Genomic DNA, 18881 nt, shown 5'->3' on the forward strand with positions numbered 1-18881 from the left:
GTAAAAGGTAATGACTTCTAATATTTATGATAATATATTTAGATTTTATCAAATTTATTTATTATTTATTTTTAATTAAAACAAAGAAAATAGCTTTATAATAAAATATAAATAATAAATAAATTTGATAAAATATAAATATATTATTTTAAATACTAGAAGTCATAACCTTTAAGTTGTTTGTGGTAACATTTAAAAATAATGTGTAAAATTTTATAAATAATATTTTTACTGCTTGTACTTATATTTCATGGTACTTGTTTGATATTTATGGCCACTCCAGTGACCGTCTTGATACCGTTTTGAGTTCAGTGACCAATTTGATACATTAAACCCACTTCAGTGACCAAGTAGATAATTAACCCTAATATTTTATATGTCCAATTTAGCCAACCATTATAGCTAATATTGAAAATGCTCTTATAATATGTTTATGATAAGTTCTTCATTTATGAACTTAGAGATTTCATGAGAACCAACAAATTAACAACATCCTCTGCTATATATATTCTAGGTTATCTGTTTTTTTTGTTATGATGTGGTTTAAAGAAACAATACATTTTTTCTTAGGGAATTATCTTGTATATTGTTTTTTCAATCTTATTTTCAAAAATACTACCTTATCCAATCTTATTTTCAAATCTCTAAAATATTTTCAAAAATACTACCTTTTTGAAAATATTGTCCAAAAATACGGTGGTTGAATATGCAACCATATATGCAACTACAAATCCTGATTTCAAATTTCGGTTTTCAAATGTCATTTTCGACCTCATATATACAATGACTCCAAAGATGAGGTCGAAAATGACATTTGAAAACTGGAACTCGAAATCAGGAATTCAGTTGCATATATAGTTGCATATGGTTGTATTCAGTTGCATATGGTTGCATTCAGTTGATTCTATTGCAATCTAATGGCCCCGCCAGGGGCACACCATACTTCCGTTGCAACTTACAGTTTTCAGTTGCATTTAGTTGCATATGAGGTTGCATTTAGTTGCCTATGAGGTTGCATTCAGTTGATTCTATTGCAATCTAATGGCCCCGCCAGGGGCACCCATACTTCAGTTGGAACTTACAGTTTTCAGTTGCATTTAGTTGCATATGAGGTTGCATTTAGTTGCATATGAGGTTGCATTCAGTTGATTCTATTGCAATCTAATGGCCCCGCCAGGGGCACCCATACATCATTTGGAACTTACAGTTTTCAGTTGCATTTAGTTGCATATGAGGTTGCATGCAACCTCATATGCAACCGAAACTGTAAGTTGCAACTGATGTATAGGTGCCCCTGCGGGGTCATTAGATTACAATAGAATCAACTGAATACAACCTCATATGCAACCATATATGCAACTGAATCCCTGATTTCAAGTTTCAGATTTCAAATGTCATTTTCGACCTCATCGTTGGAATCGATATATATATATATATATATATATATATATATATATATATATATATATATATATATATATATATATATATATATATATTTATGGTTGCAATGAGGATTTGTAGTTGCATATATGGTTGCATATGCAACCACAGTATTTTTGAAAATATTTTAGAGAAGGTAGTATTTTTGAAAATAAGATTGGATAAGGTAGTATTTTTAGAAATAAGATTGAAATTGTGGTTATGAATATAAAAAGCCCTTTTTTCTTTTATGCTAAATTCTCCCGAAACTATACATGGCTCAGTAGTCTATCATCTATATGCATATGCAGGTCTTCATTCCCCAAACAGCATTGCCCCCTTAATGGCATCAAAGAGACATATTTAAAAACATCCTACTGGACTTGCACTGATATAGGCATGATCGCAAATCACATTACACGGATAAACAGATATAATGATGTGATTTCACTAAACTAATGGATCATACATGTTTTCTGGTCCTTAATGATTATGATGAGCAAATAATGATGATTAGTGTTACAATAATTAACTATCTATAATTATTAATGCGGAGACTAAAGGTAATCCCTTATCCCTCTTTGTGATGTGTCACGGAGATGCTAAAATGTACGCAGATCTTATCTTTACGCTTTTAACCGAATAGTAAATGTGGTGTGCGTGGACAGCATTTGGAGGCAGCTTAAATCTAAGAGTTTCAAGTTTGGTGGAGAAAGCCTTTTTTTTTTTTCTGACCTCCCCTAGTTGATATTAACTACTTGCAGCTGGTTGCAGAATCTCCTCTGTACACAAGATCTCTATATCTCAATATGTACAATAGCTTATTTGATACAGGCCACACCTTATTCAACATTCGATGCTGCAAGAATATCCTTTATCAACAAAGTTGCATTGTGTAATTAATTAAGAGTAATTATCTGAAGAGTGGAGTTTTTAAGTGAGCACCACTTCATAAAATATGTAATGGCGGATCCATTGATCTTTGTCGTGGGGTTTAAAGTGCTGATTATTATAATTGATGAATGCGTGGAAAACATAAGCTCCCCACACGCCACTCATTATAACTAATGTGGACTTCACTGTACCCATTAATTTGTTAATCATAGTATTAGTGCGTTAACCATCCATATGAGGAGCTACTTTGCTGGCCAATTGCATGTTCTCTTTTCTGTTAGTAGTAATTAATTAAGCTCCTCAACTATTTTCTTGTTTCTCAGGTACCACGCTAGTGTGCTTTAACTTATTAATTTCCATTTATGTAAGAGCAAGTCCAATAGGTTACCTATCTCATTACTTATTAATAATATAAAATAATGAATCCTAGTGAGTCTTAGTGATTTAGGTAATCTACTTTTAGTGTCAACTCCAATAGCAAATCCTATGTTTGTTCTCCTAAGATTATTTTAATAATAAATTTGGGAGAGAGAATGAGAAAGGGAGGGAAAAGATAAAGAAAGAATGAGAGAAGTGATTTTTTTATTCATAAATAATATATAGGTAATGGCCAGGGTTACTTAAAAATAGGTAATGGCTAGCATATTGGAGCATGTGCTAGTGATCTAGGATCTTACTAGGAGAGTGTTGGAGTGGTTTTTTTGTTTCATTACCTAAATGTGAGTTTAGGAGCTCATATAAGTAACCTATTAGACTTGCTCTGACTGATTTTTCACCAACATTCTTTGGCCTTCGATTATAGTATAAGCTATAAACTTGTATTCTTCTTGAATTTATAATATTTGTAGAGAGGTTGGTTAAACCAATTTTCATATCAAATAAAAGATTATCGTCACCGTAAAGCAAATAAATAGATCTACTTATATCAAGGCTTAAGTTATTTTTGCTAAACTCGAATATGTAACTGTTAGAAAATGGAAATTTTGAGCCATATTATTAATAGGTTAATGATGCTTCCAGAAACTAATGATTTAAATTTGTTTCTTACCATGAGGACTTAAATTTTAATGTTTGGATTGAAGACAATTTTTTAGTGTAATTTATAAATTTTTTCTCAATCTCCAGAAAAATTTATCTTTGGAATATCATATTAAATTTAATTTCTCATTTTTTATTTAATAATCTAATTGATCAAATTTTATTATCATGATTATATTTATGTTAGAAATATTATATTTTCGGAAAAACATCCCAAATACTTATATTTATAAACTTATTTTAAAAATAATTAAACTTAATATTAATATTCAAAATTTTTGTTTTCTAAATTGTATTTCTTTAAATACGGTATACAACCTAACATGCAACTTCGCTTCAAAATTTGAAAAAATAAATTTATGTTATGTAATATATTTTTATTTACCACCAAAATCAACTTAAAATCATTTTTATTTAAAATATGATACTAGATCCCGTTAAACGGGAGGTTTGAACCCGTCCACATCGTTGACGAGCACACTCAAAGCACGGCCCGGACTGTGCATGCTAAACCGTGCGCTTTTCAAAAAAATGTTTTATCATGTGTGTGACATTTTTTTTATCTGTGATATTTTTGACATTATCACTTCAAATTAGGATAAAAAGACCAAACGCTTTATGTTAATCATTGAAAATAACATACCTCTTTTTCTTGGTTATAATAATAAACTATTAAATTTGAGAACTGTGAAGTAGATTAGTTGTGATTGTTTTCCATGTATAAAAACATATTTGTAATCAAGGATTTTGAATAATATATCGAAGCAGTAGTGCTAAAGTAAGATACTAAAACAATTTACAACATTTTTTATCACGCACTAAATTTGATACGAACATAAATTTGATTATAAAATTCAATCATTTAAGGCAACAACTAATGGCCAAGAGTGATTGGATTGAGCTCAATTCGACTGGTGACTTATTTTCGATTGATCAAATTTAGCTATTGTTTTTGTGACGTTAATTTTACCTATATTTTTTGTAATGTTAGTATCTTAAATGATAATGATATATACAAGATAATATTAGTTCCGTGAAAGTCATTCTCGATATATACAAGATAATGATATTTGTAGTATATGGTAAAATTGTGTAGCAACCCCGCCTTTTCTTTATTAGGCTTTAAAATAAATAATCAACAAAATAATTACGATGTATGAATGCATGTTATGAGATCTTAACTCTCTTGACAAGATTGGATATAGAATAAGCCTCATGATTATCTACAACACTGGAGCATGAGTTTAAAATAAATTCAGGCAATATGAATATCTAAATGCAAGTAAAAGTTGAGTACTTTTACGACACGAATACATAAATGCATAAGCGAATTCATTTGCATATTTTCAGTAAATTATTGTCGAATGATATTCAGATAAATTTATGACGGGATCAAAAAATTTGACTTGTTATTTTTTGAAGTTTGTTTTTAAGTCATCAATAGTGCTTAGCGAATAAAATGAATGGTTACAAATTCGAAAACATATTGAAAATGTAATAGGAATAGGAAACTGATTTATAGATAATCAAAATACATGTAGATATAATAAAGAAGAGTGCCTTGTTATGATTCAAACTGACCGGATATGCAAAAATAAAATATTTAATGTATTATAAGATACTTATATCTATTGTTATTAACTAATTCTATTCTGATAACTTTTGTCGAAGAGCAAAACTTTGATTAAACCATTTAAGCGAGTGGGATTTAAAGCATTGTCAAAAAAAGATATCATTAAAACATCACGTATATATGTCGTAAAACATAACTTAAACGTAACTCTGATTTTAACTCATTGAAATGGAATAGCTTATAATAGTTTGTAATGAGATTTATCTGAATCGAAGAATCTGGCATTAGAAATATTTTGAATTTAATTATGAATCAGAAGATAAAGATGATAAGAGCTTGATTTTGGAATTGATTTTTCTTGACTTGTTAAGCCGATCTGGATTAAAAAATCTAGATTTTAGTTGCATGAATAAAATATTCTAAAAAAGTCATATTGGAATACACACACTATTTAGAGTTAACAAATATTGTGCATATACTTTTTTTAATGAGTTTACTCTTGTTCATTTTCATGCATTTGATTTATAAAACCTTTATTAAATCCTCTATATCTTATAGTTACATGGACATTCAATTTAAGTTTTGGAATATTTAATAAAAATAAAATTTACTTTTAATATGTTTGTCAAGTTCTATCATGATTTTATGGATTGCAAATAATTCATTCCAATATTTTATAATATAAAACACGGTTGAAATTTCGATTTTTGTTTTATGGGAAGCATATCAACATTCAATTGAAACACAAACGTAAATTATAATTAATTAAAAAACATGTTGATAACATGACATAATGAGACAAAAATTGTATTCTATAACGACTGGATATGCCCCCGCACTAAGAATTAATTGTTAGTGCAAATGGGTGGTGTATATTTGGGATGATCAATGCATCCGCAAATATTTTTACGACAAATTTTGTGACCGAATTGACATTGAATCTTGCAATCACAGTCTGAAATACATTTTTCGGGTGTTAAAACTTTTGTCAATGGTGTTGCTGCTACTTTTGCAGTGGGCGAGAAGCAAACGCATTTCCCATCGAGGCAAGTTGGAAGACCGATCTCGCACTTACTTGCGCAATCAGTGTTAGTAGTGCATGCTTGTACAGAAATAGTAGAAATGACAATGAGAGACAAAATTGTAAATGTAACTGCAATCTGCTTCATGTTTAATTGACTATATGAGTGCAAAATTGTTCTAAATGACTACTTATTTCATAATGAAGATGAACATAGGTGGTTCACCTATATATACACACACACATACACACGCTATATGAGCGTATTGAATTCAGATTTTAACTAATCAACAATAAATTATAGAATTTAATTTGTAGATTATTTCTTCGAAGAAAGATTTTTGTAGATTATGATCGATTTTGATTGACATTTAAACACAATCCTTTAAGATTTTTAAATTTGGAAAGATATAAAATCTAATAACGGGATTGTTGTGGGCCAGGGTACTCCAAACCACCTATATTTTATTTCATCAAACTAAACAAATAATATTTTCTAGTTCACATAGATTTATATACAATGTGTTACATCTTATGAATTTTGTCTTTAGCTAAATATCATTGTTTAATTAAATTTTTTCTCAATCTCCAGAAAAATTTATCTTTGGAATATCATATTAAATTTAATTTCTCATTTTTTATTTAATAATCTAATTGATCAAATTTTATTATCATGATTATATCTATGTTAGAAATATTATATTTTCGAAAAAACATCCCAAATACTTATATTTATAAACTTATTTTAAAAATAATTAAACTTAATATTAATATTCAAAATTTTTGTTTTCTAAATTGTATTTCTTTAAATACGGTATACAACCTCTACAACCTAACATGCGACTTCGCTTCAAAATTTGAAAAAACAAATTTATATTATGTAATATATTTTTATTTACCACGAAAATCAACTTAATATCATTTTTATTTAAAATATGATAAGAAAATATTCTTTTAAGCTGTAGAAGCTGTAACCCGAATTTTTGAAAATTAATATATATACATATATTGCTACTAGATCCCGTTAAACGGGAGGTTTGAACCCGTCCAAATCGTTGACGAGCACACTCAAAGCACGGCCCGGACTGTGCATGCTAAACCGTGCGCTTTTCAAAAAAATGTTTTATCATGTGTGTGACAATTTTTTTTTTATCTGTGATATTTTTGACATTATCACTTCAAATTAGGATAAAAAGACCAAACGCTTTATGTTAATCATTGAAAATAACATACCTCTTTTTCTTGGTTATAATAATAAACTATTAAATTTGAAAACTGTGAAGTAGATTAGTTGTGATTGTTTTCCATGTATAAAAACATATTTGTAATCACGGATTTTGAATAATATATCGAAGCAGTAGTGCTAAAGTAAGATACTAAAACAATTTACAACATTTTTTATCACGCACTAAATTTGATACGAACAAAAATTTGATTATAAAATTCAGTCATTTAAGGCAACAACTAATGGCCAAGAGTGATTGGATTGAGCTCAATTCGACTGGTGACTTATTTTCGATTGATCAAATTTAGCTATTGTTTTTGTGACGTTAATTTTACCTATATTTTTTGTAATGTTAGTATCTTAAATGATAATGATATATACAAGATAATATTAGTTCCGTGAAAGTCATTCTCGATATATACAAGATAATGATATTTATAGTATATGGTAAAATTGTGTAGCAACCCCGCCTTTTCTTTATTAGGCTTTAAAATAAATAATCAACAAAATAATTACGATGTATGAATGCATGTTATGAGATCTTAACTCTCTTGACAAGATTAGATATAGAATAAGCCTCATGATTATCTACAACACTGGAGCATGAGTTTAAAATAAATTCAGGCAATATGAATATCTAAATGCAAGTAAAAGTTGAGTACTTTTACGACACGAATACATAAATGCATAAGCGAATTCATTTGCATATTTTCAGTAAATTATTGTCGAATGATATTCAGATAAATTTATGACGGGATCAAAAAATTTGACTTGTTATTTTTTGAAGTTTGTTTTTAAGTCATCAATAGTGCTTAGCGAATAAAATGAATGGTTACAAATTCGAAAACATATTGAAAATGTAATAGGAATAGGAAACTGATTTATAGATAATCAAAATACATGTAGATATAATAAAGAAGAGTGCCTTGTTATGATTCAAACTGACCGGATATGCAAAAATAAAATATTTAATGTATTATAAGATACTTATATCTATTGTTATTAACTAATTCTATTCTGATAACTTTTGTCGAAGAGCAAAACTTTGACTAAACCATTTAAGCGAGTGGGATTTAAAGCATTGTCAAGAAAAGATATCATTAAAACATCACGTATATATGTCGTAAAACATAACTTAAACGTAACTCTAATTTTAACTCATTGAAATGGAATAGCTTATAATAGTCTGTAATGAGATTTATCTGAATCGAAGAATCTGGCATTAGAAATATTTTGAATTTAATTATGAATCAGAAGATAAAGATGATAAGAGCTTGATTTTGGAATTGATTTTTCTTGACTTGTTAAGCCGATCTGGATTAAAAAATCTAGATTTTAGTTGCATGAATAAAATATTCTAAAAAAGTCATATTGGAATACACACACTATTTAGAGTTAACAAATATTGTGCATATACTTTTTTTAATGAGTTTACTCTTGTTCATTTTCATGCATTTGATTTATAAAACCTTTATTAAATCCTCTATATCTTATAGTTACATGGACATTCAATTTAAGTTTTGGAATATTTAATAAAAATAAAATTTACTTTTAATATGTTTGTCAAGTTCTATCATGATTTTATGGATTGCAAATAATTCATTCCAATATTTTATAATATAAAACACGGTTGAAATTTCGATTTTTGTTTTATGGGAAGCATATCAACATTCAATTGAAACACAAAAGTAAATTATAATTAATTAAAATACATGTTGATAACATGACATAATGAGACAAAAATTGTATTCTATAACGACTGGATATGCCCCCGCACTAAGAATTAATTATTGGTGCAAATGGGTGGTATATATTTGGGATGATCAATGCATCCGTAAATATTTTTACGACAAATTTTGTGACCGAATTGACATTGAATCTTGCAATCACAGTCTGAAATACATTTTTCGGGTGTTAAAACTTTTGTCAATGGTGTTGCTGCTACTTTTGCAGTGGGCGAGAAGCAAACGCTTTTCCCATCGAGGCAAGTTGGAAGACCGATCTCGCACTTACTTGCGCAATCAGTGTTAGTAGTGCATGCTTAATTGTACAGAAATAGTAGAAATGACAATGAGAGACAAAATTGTAAATGTAACTGCAATCTGCTTCATGTTTAATTGACTATATGAGTGCAAAATTGTTCTAAATGACTACTTATTTCAGAATGAAGATGAACATAGGTGGTTCACCTATATATACACACACACATACACACGCTATATGAGCGTATTGAATTCAGATTTTAACTAATCAACAATAAATTATAGAATTTAATTTGTAGATTATTTCTTCGAAGAAAGATTTTTGTAGATTATGATCGATTTTGATTGACATTTAAACACAATCCTTTAAGATTTTTAAATTTGGAAAGATATAAAATCTAATAACGGTGAACAGATTGTTGTGGGCCAGGGTACTCCAAACCACCTATATTTTATTTCATCAAACTAAACAAATAATATTTTCTAGTTCACATAGATTTATATACAATGTGTTACATCTTATGAATTTTGTCTTTAGCTAAATATCGTTGTTTAATTAAATTTTTTCTCAATCTCCAGAAAAATTTATCTTTGGAATATCATATTAAATTTAATTTCTCGTTTTTTATTTAATAATCTAATTGATCAAATTTTATTATCATGATTATATTTATGTTAGAAATATTATATTTTCGGAAAAACATCCCAAATACTTATATTTATAAACTTATTTTAAAAATAATTAAACTTAATATTAATATTCAAAATTTTGTTTTCTAAATTGTATTTCTTTAAATACGGTATACAACCTCTACAACCTAACATGCGACTTCGCTTCAAAATTTGAAAAAATAAATTTATATTATGTAATATATTTTTATTTACCACCAAAATCAACTTAATATCATTTTTATTTAAAATATGATAAGAAAATATTCTTTTAAGCTGTAGAAGCTGTAACCCGAATTTTTGAAAATTAATATATATACATATATTGCTACTAGATCCCGTTAAACGGGAGGTTTGAACCCGTCCACATCGTTGACGAGCACACTCAAAGCACGGCCCGGACTGTGCATGCTAAACCGTGCGCTTTTCAAAAAAATGTTTTATCATGTGTGTGACATTTTTTTTATCTGTGATATTTTTGACATTATCACTTCAAATTAGGATAAAAAGACCAAACGCTTTATGTTAATCATTGAAAATAACATACCTCTTTTTCTTGGTTATAATAATAAACTATTAAATTTGAGAACTGTGAAGTAGATTAGTTGTGATTGTTTTCCATGTATAAAAACATATTTGTAATCAAGGATTTTGAATAATATATCGAAGCAGTAGTGCTAAAGTAAGATACTAAAACAATTTACAACATTTTTTATCACGCACTAAATTTGATACGAACATAAATTTGATTATAAAATTCAATCATTTAAGGCAACAACTAATGGCCAAGAGTGATTGGATTGAGCTCAATTCGACTGGTGACTTATTTTCGATTGATCAAATTTAGCTATTGTTTTTGTGACGTTAATTTTACCTATATTTTTTGTAATGTTAGTATCTTAAATGATAATGATATATACAAGATAATATTAGTTCCGTGAAAGTCATTCTCGATATATACAAGATAATGATATTTATAGTATATGGTAAAATTGTGTAGCAACCCCGCCTTTTCTTTATTAGGCTTTAAAATAAATAATCAACAAAATAATTACGATGTATGAATGCATGTTATGAGATCTTAACTCTCTTGACAAGATTAGATATAGAATAAGCCTCATGATTATCTACAACACTGGAGCATGAGTTTAAAATAAATTCAGGCAATATGAATATCTAAATGCAAGTAAAAGTTGAGTACTTTTACAACACGAATACATAAATGCATAAGCGAATTCATTTGCATATTTTCAGTAAATTATTGTCGAATGATATTCAGATAAATTTATTACGGGATCAAAAAATTTGACTTGTTATTTTTTGAAGTTTGTTTTTAAGTCATCAATAGTGCTTAGCGAATAAAATGAATGGTTACAAATTCGAAAACATATTGAAAATGTAATAGGAATAGGAAACTGATTTATAGATAATCAAAATACATGTAGATATAATAAAGAAGAGTGCCTTGTTATGATTCAAACTGACCGGATATGCAAAAATAAAATATTTAATGTATTATAAGATACTTATATCTATTGTTATTAACTAATTCTATTCTGATAACTTTTGTCGAATAGCAAAACTTTGATTAAACCATTTAAGCCAGTGGGATTTAAAGCATTGTCAAGAAAAGATATCATTAAAACATCACGTATATATGTCGTAAAACATAACTTAAACGTAACTCTGATTTTAACTCATTGAAATGGAATAGCTTATAATAGTCTGTAATGAGATTTATCTGAATCGAAGAATCTGGCATTAGAAATATTTTGAATTTAATTATGAATCAGAAGATAAAGATGATAAGAGCTTGATTTTGGAATTGATTTTTCTTGACTTGTTAAGCCGATCTGGATTAAAAAATCTAGATTTTAGTTGCATGAATAAAATATTCTAAAAAAGTCATATTGGAATACACACACTATTTAGAGTTAACAAATATTGTGCATATACTTTTTTTAATGAGTTTACTCTTGTTCATTTTCATGCATTTGATTTATAAAACCTTTATTAAATCCTCTATATCTTATAGTTACATGGACATTCAATTTAAGTTTTGGAATATTTAATAAAAATAAAATTTACTTTTAATATGTTTGTCAAGTTCTATCATGATTTTATGGATTGCAAATAATTCATTCCAATATTTTATAATATAAAACACGGTTGAAATTTCGATTTTTGTTTTATGGGAAGCATATCAACATTCAATTGAAACACAAACGTAAATTATAATTAATTAAAAAACATGTTGATAACATGACATAATGAGACAAAAATTGTATTCTATAACGACTGGATATGCCCCCGCACTAAGAATTAATTGTTAGTGCAAATGGGTGGTGTATATTTGGGATGATCAATGCATCCGCAAATATTTTTACGACAAATTTTGTGACCGAATTGACATTGAATCTTGCAATCACAGTCTGAAATACATTTTTCGGGTGTTAAAACTTTTGTCAATGGTGTTGCTGCTACTTTTGCAGTGGGCGAGAAGCAAACGCATTTCCCATCGAGGCAAGTTGGAAGACCGATCTCGCACTTACTTGCGCAATCAGTGTTAGTAGTGCATGCTTGTACAGAAATAGTAGAAATGACAATGAGAGACAAAATTGTAAATGTAACTGCAATCTGCTTCATGTTTAATTGACTATATGAGTGCAAAATTGTTCTAAATGACTACTTATTTCAGAATGAAGATGAACATAGGTGGTTCACCTATATATACACACACACATACACACGCTATATGAGCGTATTGAATTCAGATTTTAACTAATCAACAATAAATTATAGAATTTAATTTGTAGATTATTTCTTCGAAGAAAGATTTTTGTAGATTATGATTGATTTTGATTGACATTTAAACACAATCCTTTAAGATTTTTCAATTTGGAAAGATATAAAATCTAATAACGGTGAACAGATTGTTGTGGGCCACGGTACTCCAAACCACCTATATTTTATTTCATCAAACTAAACAAACAATATTTTCTAGTTCACATAGATTTATATACAATGTGTTACATCTTATGAATTTTGTCTTTAGCTAAATATCATTGTTTAATTAAATTTTTTCTCAATCTCCAGAAAAATTTATCTTTGGAATATCATATTAAATTTAATTTCTCGTTTTTTATTTAATAATCTAATTGATCAAATTTTATTATCATGATTATATTTATGTTAGAAATATTATATTTTCGGAAAAACATCCCAAATACTTATATTTATAAACTTATTTTAAAAATAATTAAACTTAATATTAATATTCAAAATTTTTGTTTTCTAAATTGTATTTCTTTAAATACGGTATACAACCTCTACAACCTAACATGCGACTTCGCTTCAAAATTTGAAAAAATAAATTTATATTATGTAATATATTTTTATTTACCACCAAAATCAACTTAAAATCATTTTTATTTAAAATATGATAAGAAAATATTCTTTTAAGCTGTAGAAGCTGTAACCCGAATTTTTGAAAATTAATATATATACATATACTGCTACTAGATCCCGTTAAACGGGAGGTTTGAACCCGTCCAAATCGTTGACGAGCACACTCAAAGCACGGCCCGGACTGTGCATGCTAAACCGTGCGCTTTTCAAAAAAATGTTTTATCATGTGTGTGACATTTTTTTTATCTGTGATATTTTTGACATTATCACTTCAAATTAGGATAAAAAGACCAAACGCTTTTTGTTAATCATTGAAAATAACATACCTCTTTTTCTTGGTTATAATAATAAACTATTAAATTTGAGAACTGTGAAGTAGATTAGTTGTGATTGTTTTCCATGTATAAAAACATATTTGTAATCAAGGATTTTGAATAATATATCGAAGCAGTAGTGCTAAAGTAAGATACTAAAACAATTTACAACATTTTTTATCACGCACTAAATTTGATACGAACATAAATTTGATTATAAAATTCAATCATTTAAGGCAACAACTAATGGCCAAGAGTGATTGGATTGAGCTCAATTCGACTGGTGACTTATTTTCGATTGATCAAATTTAGCTATTGTTTTTGTGACGTTAATTTTACCTATATTTTTTGTAATGTTAGTATCTTAAATGATAATGATATATACAAGATAATATTAGTTCCGTGAAAGTCATTCTCGATATATACAAGATAATGATATTTATAGTATATGGTAAAATTGTGTAGCAACCCCGCCTTTTCTTTATTAGGCTTTAAAATAAATAATTACGATGTATGAATGCATGTTATGAGATCTTAACTCTCTTGACAAGATTGGATATAGAATAAGTCTCATGATTATCTACAACACTGGAGCATGAGTTTAAAATAAATTCAGGCAATATGAATATCTAAATGCAAGTAAAAGTTGAGTACTTTTACGACACGAATACATAAATGCATAAGCGAATTCATTTGCATATTTTCAGTAAATTATTGTAGAATGATATTCAGATAAATTTATGATGGGATCAAAAAATTTGACTTGTTTTTTTTTTGAAGTTTGTTTTTAAGTCATCAATAGTGCTTAGCGAATAAATTGAATGGTTACAAATTCGAAAACATATTGAAAATGTAATAGGAATAGGAAACTGATTTATAGATAATCAAAATACATGTAGATATAATAAATAAGAGTGCCTTGTTATGATTCAAACTGACCGGATATGCAAAAATAAAATATTTAATGTATTATAAGATACTTATATCTATTGTTATTAACTAATTCTATTTTGATAACTTTTGTCGAAGAGCAAAACTTTGACTAAACCATTTAAGCGAGTGGGATTTAAAGCATTGTCAAGAAAAGATATCATTAAAACATCACGTATATATGTCGTAAAACATAACTTAAACGTAACTCTGATTTTAACTCATTGAAATGGAATAGCTTATAATAGTCTGTAATGAGATTTATCTGAATCGAAGAATCTGGCATTAGAAATATTTTGAATTTAATTATGAATCAGAAGATAAAGATGATAAGAGCTTGATTTTGGAATTGATTTTTCTTGACTTGTTAAGCCGATCTGGATTAAAAAATCTAGATTTTAGTTGCATGAATAAAATATTCTAAAAAAGTCATATTGGAATACACACACTATTTAGAGTTAACAAATATTGTGCATATACTTTTTTTAATGAGTTTACTCTTGTTCATTTTCATGCATTTGATTTATAAAACCTTTATTAAATCCTCTATATCTTATAGTTACATGGACATTCAATTTAAGTTTTGGAATATTTAATAAAAATAAAATTTACTTTTAATATGTTTGTCAAGTTCTATCATGATTTTATGGATTGCAAATAATTCATTCCAATATTTTATAATATAAAACACGGTTGAAATTTCGATTTTTGTTTTATGGGAAGCATATCAACATTCAATTGAAACACAAACGTAAATTATAATTAATTAAAATACATGTTGATAACATGACATAATGAGACAAAAATTGTATTCTATAACGACTGGATATGCCCCCGCACTAAGAATTAATTGTTAGTGCAAATGGGTGGTGTATATTTGGGATGATCAATGCATCCGCAAATATTTTTACGACAAATTTTGTGACCGAATTGACATTGAATCTTGCAATCACAGTCTGAAATACATTTTTCGGGTGTTAAAACTTTTGTCAATGGTGTTGCTGCTACTTTTGCAGTGGGCGAGAAGCAAACGCATTTCCCATCGAGGCAAGTTGGAAGACCGATCTCGCACTTACTTGCGCAATCAGTGTTAGTAGAGCATGCTTGTACAGAAATAATAGAAATGACAATGAGAGACAAAATTGTAAATGTAACTGCAATCTGCTTCATGTTTAATTGACTATATGAGTGCAAAATTGTTCTAAATGACTACTTATTTCAGAATGAAGATGAACATAGGTGGTTCACCTATATATACACACACACATACACACACTATATGAGCGTATTGAATTCAGATTTTAACTAATCAACAATAAATTATAGAATTTAATTTGTAGATTATTTCTTCGAAGAAAGATTTTTGTAGATTATGATTGATTTTGATTGACATTTAAACACAATCCTTTAAGATTTTTCAATTTGGAAAGATATAAAATCTAATAACGGTGAACAGATTGTTGTGGGCCACGGTACTCCAAACCACCAATATTTTATTTCATCAAACTAAACAAACAATATTTTCTAGTTCACATAGATTTATATACAATGTGTTACATCTTATGAATTTTGTCTTTAGCTAAATATCATTGTTTAATTAAATTTTTTCTCAATCTCCAGAAAAATTTATCTTTGGAATATCATATTAAATTTAATTTCTCGTTTTTTATTTAATAATCTAATTGATCAAATTTTATTATCATGATTATATTTATGTTAGAAATATTATATTTTCGGAAAAACATCCCAAATACTTATATTTATAAACTTATTTTAAAAATAATTAAACTTAATATTAATATTCAAAATTTTTGTTTTCTAAATTGTATTTCTTTAAATACGGTATACAACCTCTACAACCTAACATGCGACTTCGCTTCAAAATTTGAAAAAATAAATTTATATTATGTAATATATTTTTATTTACCACCAAAATCAACTTAAAATCATTTTTATTTAAAATATGATAAGAAAATATTCTTTTAAGCTGTAGAAGCTGTAACCCGAATTTTTGAAAATTAATATATATACATATACTGCTACTAGATCCCGTTAAACGGGAGGTTTGAACCCGTCCAAATCGTTGACGAGCACACTCAAAGCACGGCCCGGACTGTGCATGCTAAACCGTGCGCTTTTCAAAAAAATGTTTTATCATGTGTGTGACATTTTTTTTATCTGTGATATTTTTGACATTATCACTTCAAATTAGGATAAAAAGACCAAACGCTTTATGTTCATCATTGAAAATTACATACCTCTTTTTCTTGGTTATAATAATAAACTATTAAATTTGAGAACTGTGAAGTAGATTAGTTGTGATTGTTTTCCATGTATAAAAACATATTTGTAATCAAGGATTTTGAATAATATATCGAAGCAGTAGTGCTAAAGTAAGATACTAAAACAATTTACAACATTTTTTATCACGCACTAAATTTGATACGAACATAAATTTGATTATAAAATTCAATCATTTAAGGCAACAACTAATGGCCAAGAGTGATTGGATTGAGCTCAATTCGACTGGTGACTTATTTTCGATTGATCAAATTTAGCTATTGTTTTTGTGACGTTAATTTTACCTATATTTTTTGTAATGTTAGTATCTTAAATGATAATGATATATACAAGATAATATTAGTTCCGTGAAAGTCATTCTCGATATATACAAGATAATGATATTTATAGTATATGGTAAAATTGTGTAGCAACCCCGCCTTTTCTTTATTAGGCTTTAAAATAAATAATTACGATGTATGAATGCTCTTGACAAGATTGGATATAGAATAAGTCTCATGATTATCTACAACACTGGAGCATGAGTTTAAAATAAATTCAGGCAATATGAATATCTAAATGCAAGTAAAAGTTGAGTACTTTTACGACACGAATACATAAATGCATAAGCGAATTCATTTGCATATTTTCAGTAAATTATTGTAGAATGATATTCAGATAAATTTATGATGGGATCAAAAAATTTGACTTGTTTTTTTTTTGAAGTTTGTTTTTAAGTCATCAATAGTGCTTAGCGAATAAATTGAATGGTTACAAATTCGAAAACATATTGAAAATGTAATAGGAATAGGAAACTGATTTATAGATAATCAAAATACATGTAGATATAATAAATAAGAGTGCCTTGTTATGATTCAAACTGACCGGATATGCAAAAATAAAATATTTAATGTATTATAAGATACTTATATCTATTGTTATTAACTAATTCTATTCTGATAACTTTTGTCGAAGAGCAAAACTTTGACTAAACCATTTAAGCGAGTGGGATTTAAAGCATTGTCAAGAAAAGATATCATTAAAACATCACGTATATATGTCGTAAAACATAACTTAAACGTAACTCTGATTTTAACTCATTGGAATGGAATAGCTTATAATAGTCTGTAATGAGATTTATCTGAATCCAAGAATCTGGCATTAGAAATATTTTGAATTTAATTATGAATCAGAAGATAAAGATGATAAGAGCTTGATTTTGGAATTGATTTTTCTTGACTTGTTAAGCCGATCTGGATTAAAAAATCTAGATTTTAGTTGCATGAATAAAATATTCTAAAAAAGTCATATTGGAATACACACACTATTTAGAGTTAACAAATATTGTGCATATACTTTTTTTAATGAGTTTACTCTTGTTCATTTTCATGCATTTGATTTATAAAACCTTTATTAAATCCTCTATATCTTATATATATATATATATATATATATATATTAAAGCACATGTAAACCAAGAATACAGCGAACGTAGCCGCCTCCCTCCTCTCTTCCCTCTTCATTAGGGTTTGTTATTTTTCAAGTAAATCGAGGGGCTTCCACTGGTTTTCTCCGGTGGAAAGCCCCAACCCTTTCATTATCTATCTTTTACTCTCGTTAATTTCTTTTAATAAAACCCAATCTTTTGGGTGTTTGTGTGTCTCTCCTCTTGGAGTGCGTGGTTTGTCTCTCATTTTGGAGTGTTTTTTATATTTTTCTTTAGTCATGATTGGGTTTATTTCATGTTGGATCTGTTGAAAACGAGTTTCTTGATATTTTTGGTGATCTACAAAAACTGTATCGAATCTGAGACGGTGGTGATTATTGCAAGAGCTCAACTTTCACAATCAAAGATTGTTCATCATTCACGGGTTTACACTTTCGGCATGTCTATAGCTGGTATCCGGCATGTAGATAGCTGGGGTGCCTTCGGCAAGTCTATAGCTGGTATCCGGCATGTAGATAGTTGTGGTGCCACTTCTCCAATCTCGATTTATGCGATTGGTGTTTCTGAACATTGGGCTAACAATAGTTTTTATGTGATATGGTCAATTGCGATGTTACTGTTTCCAGAGATTTTGGTGCAATTTGGATCGCTTCATCTAATTGTTTTTAGCATGTTATT

Source organism: Daucus carota, chromosome 7, assembly GCF_001625215.2.
Source record: "Daucus carota subsp. sativus chromosome 7, DH1 v3.0, whole genome shotgun sequence".
In the NCBI taxonomy this organism is placed as follows: Eukaryota; Viridiplantae; Streptophyta; class Magnoliopsida; order Apiales; family Apiaceae; genus Daucus; species Daucus carota.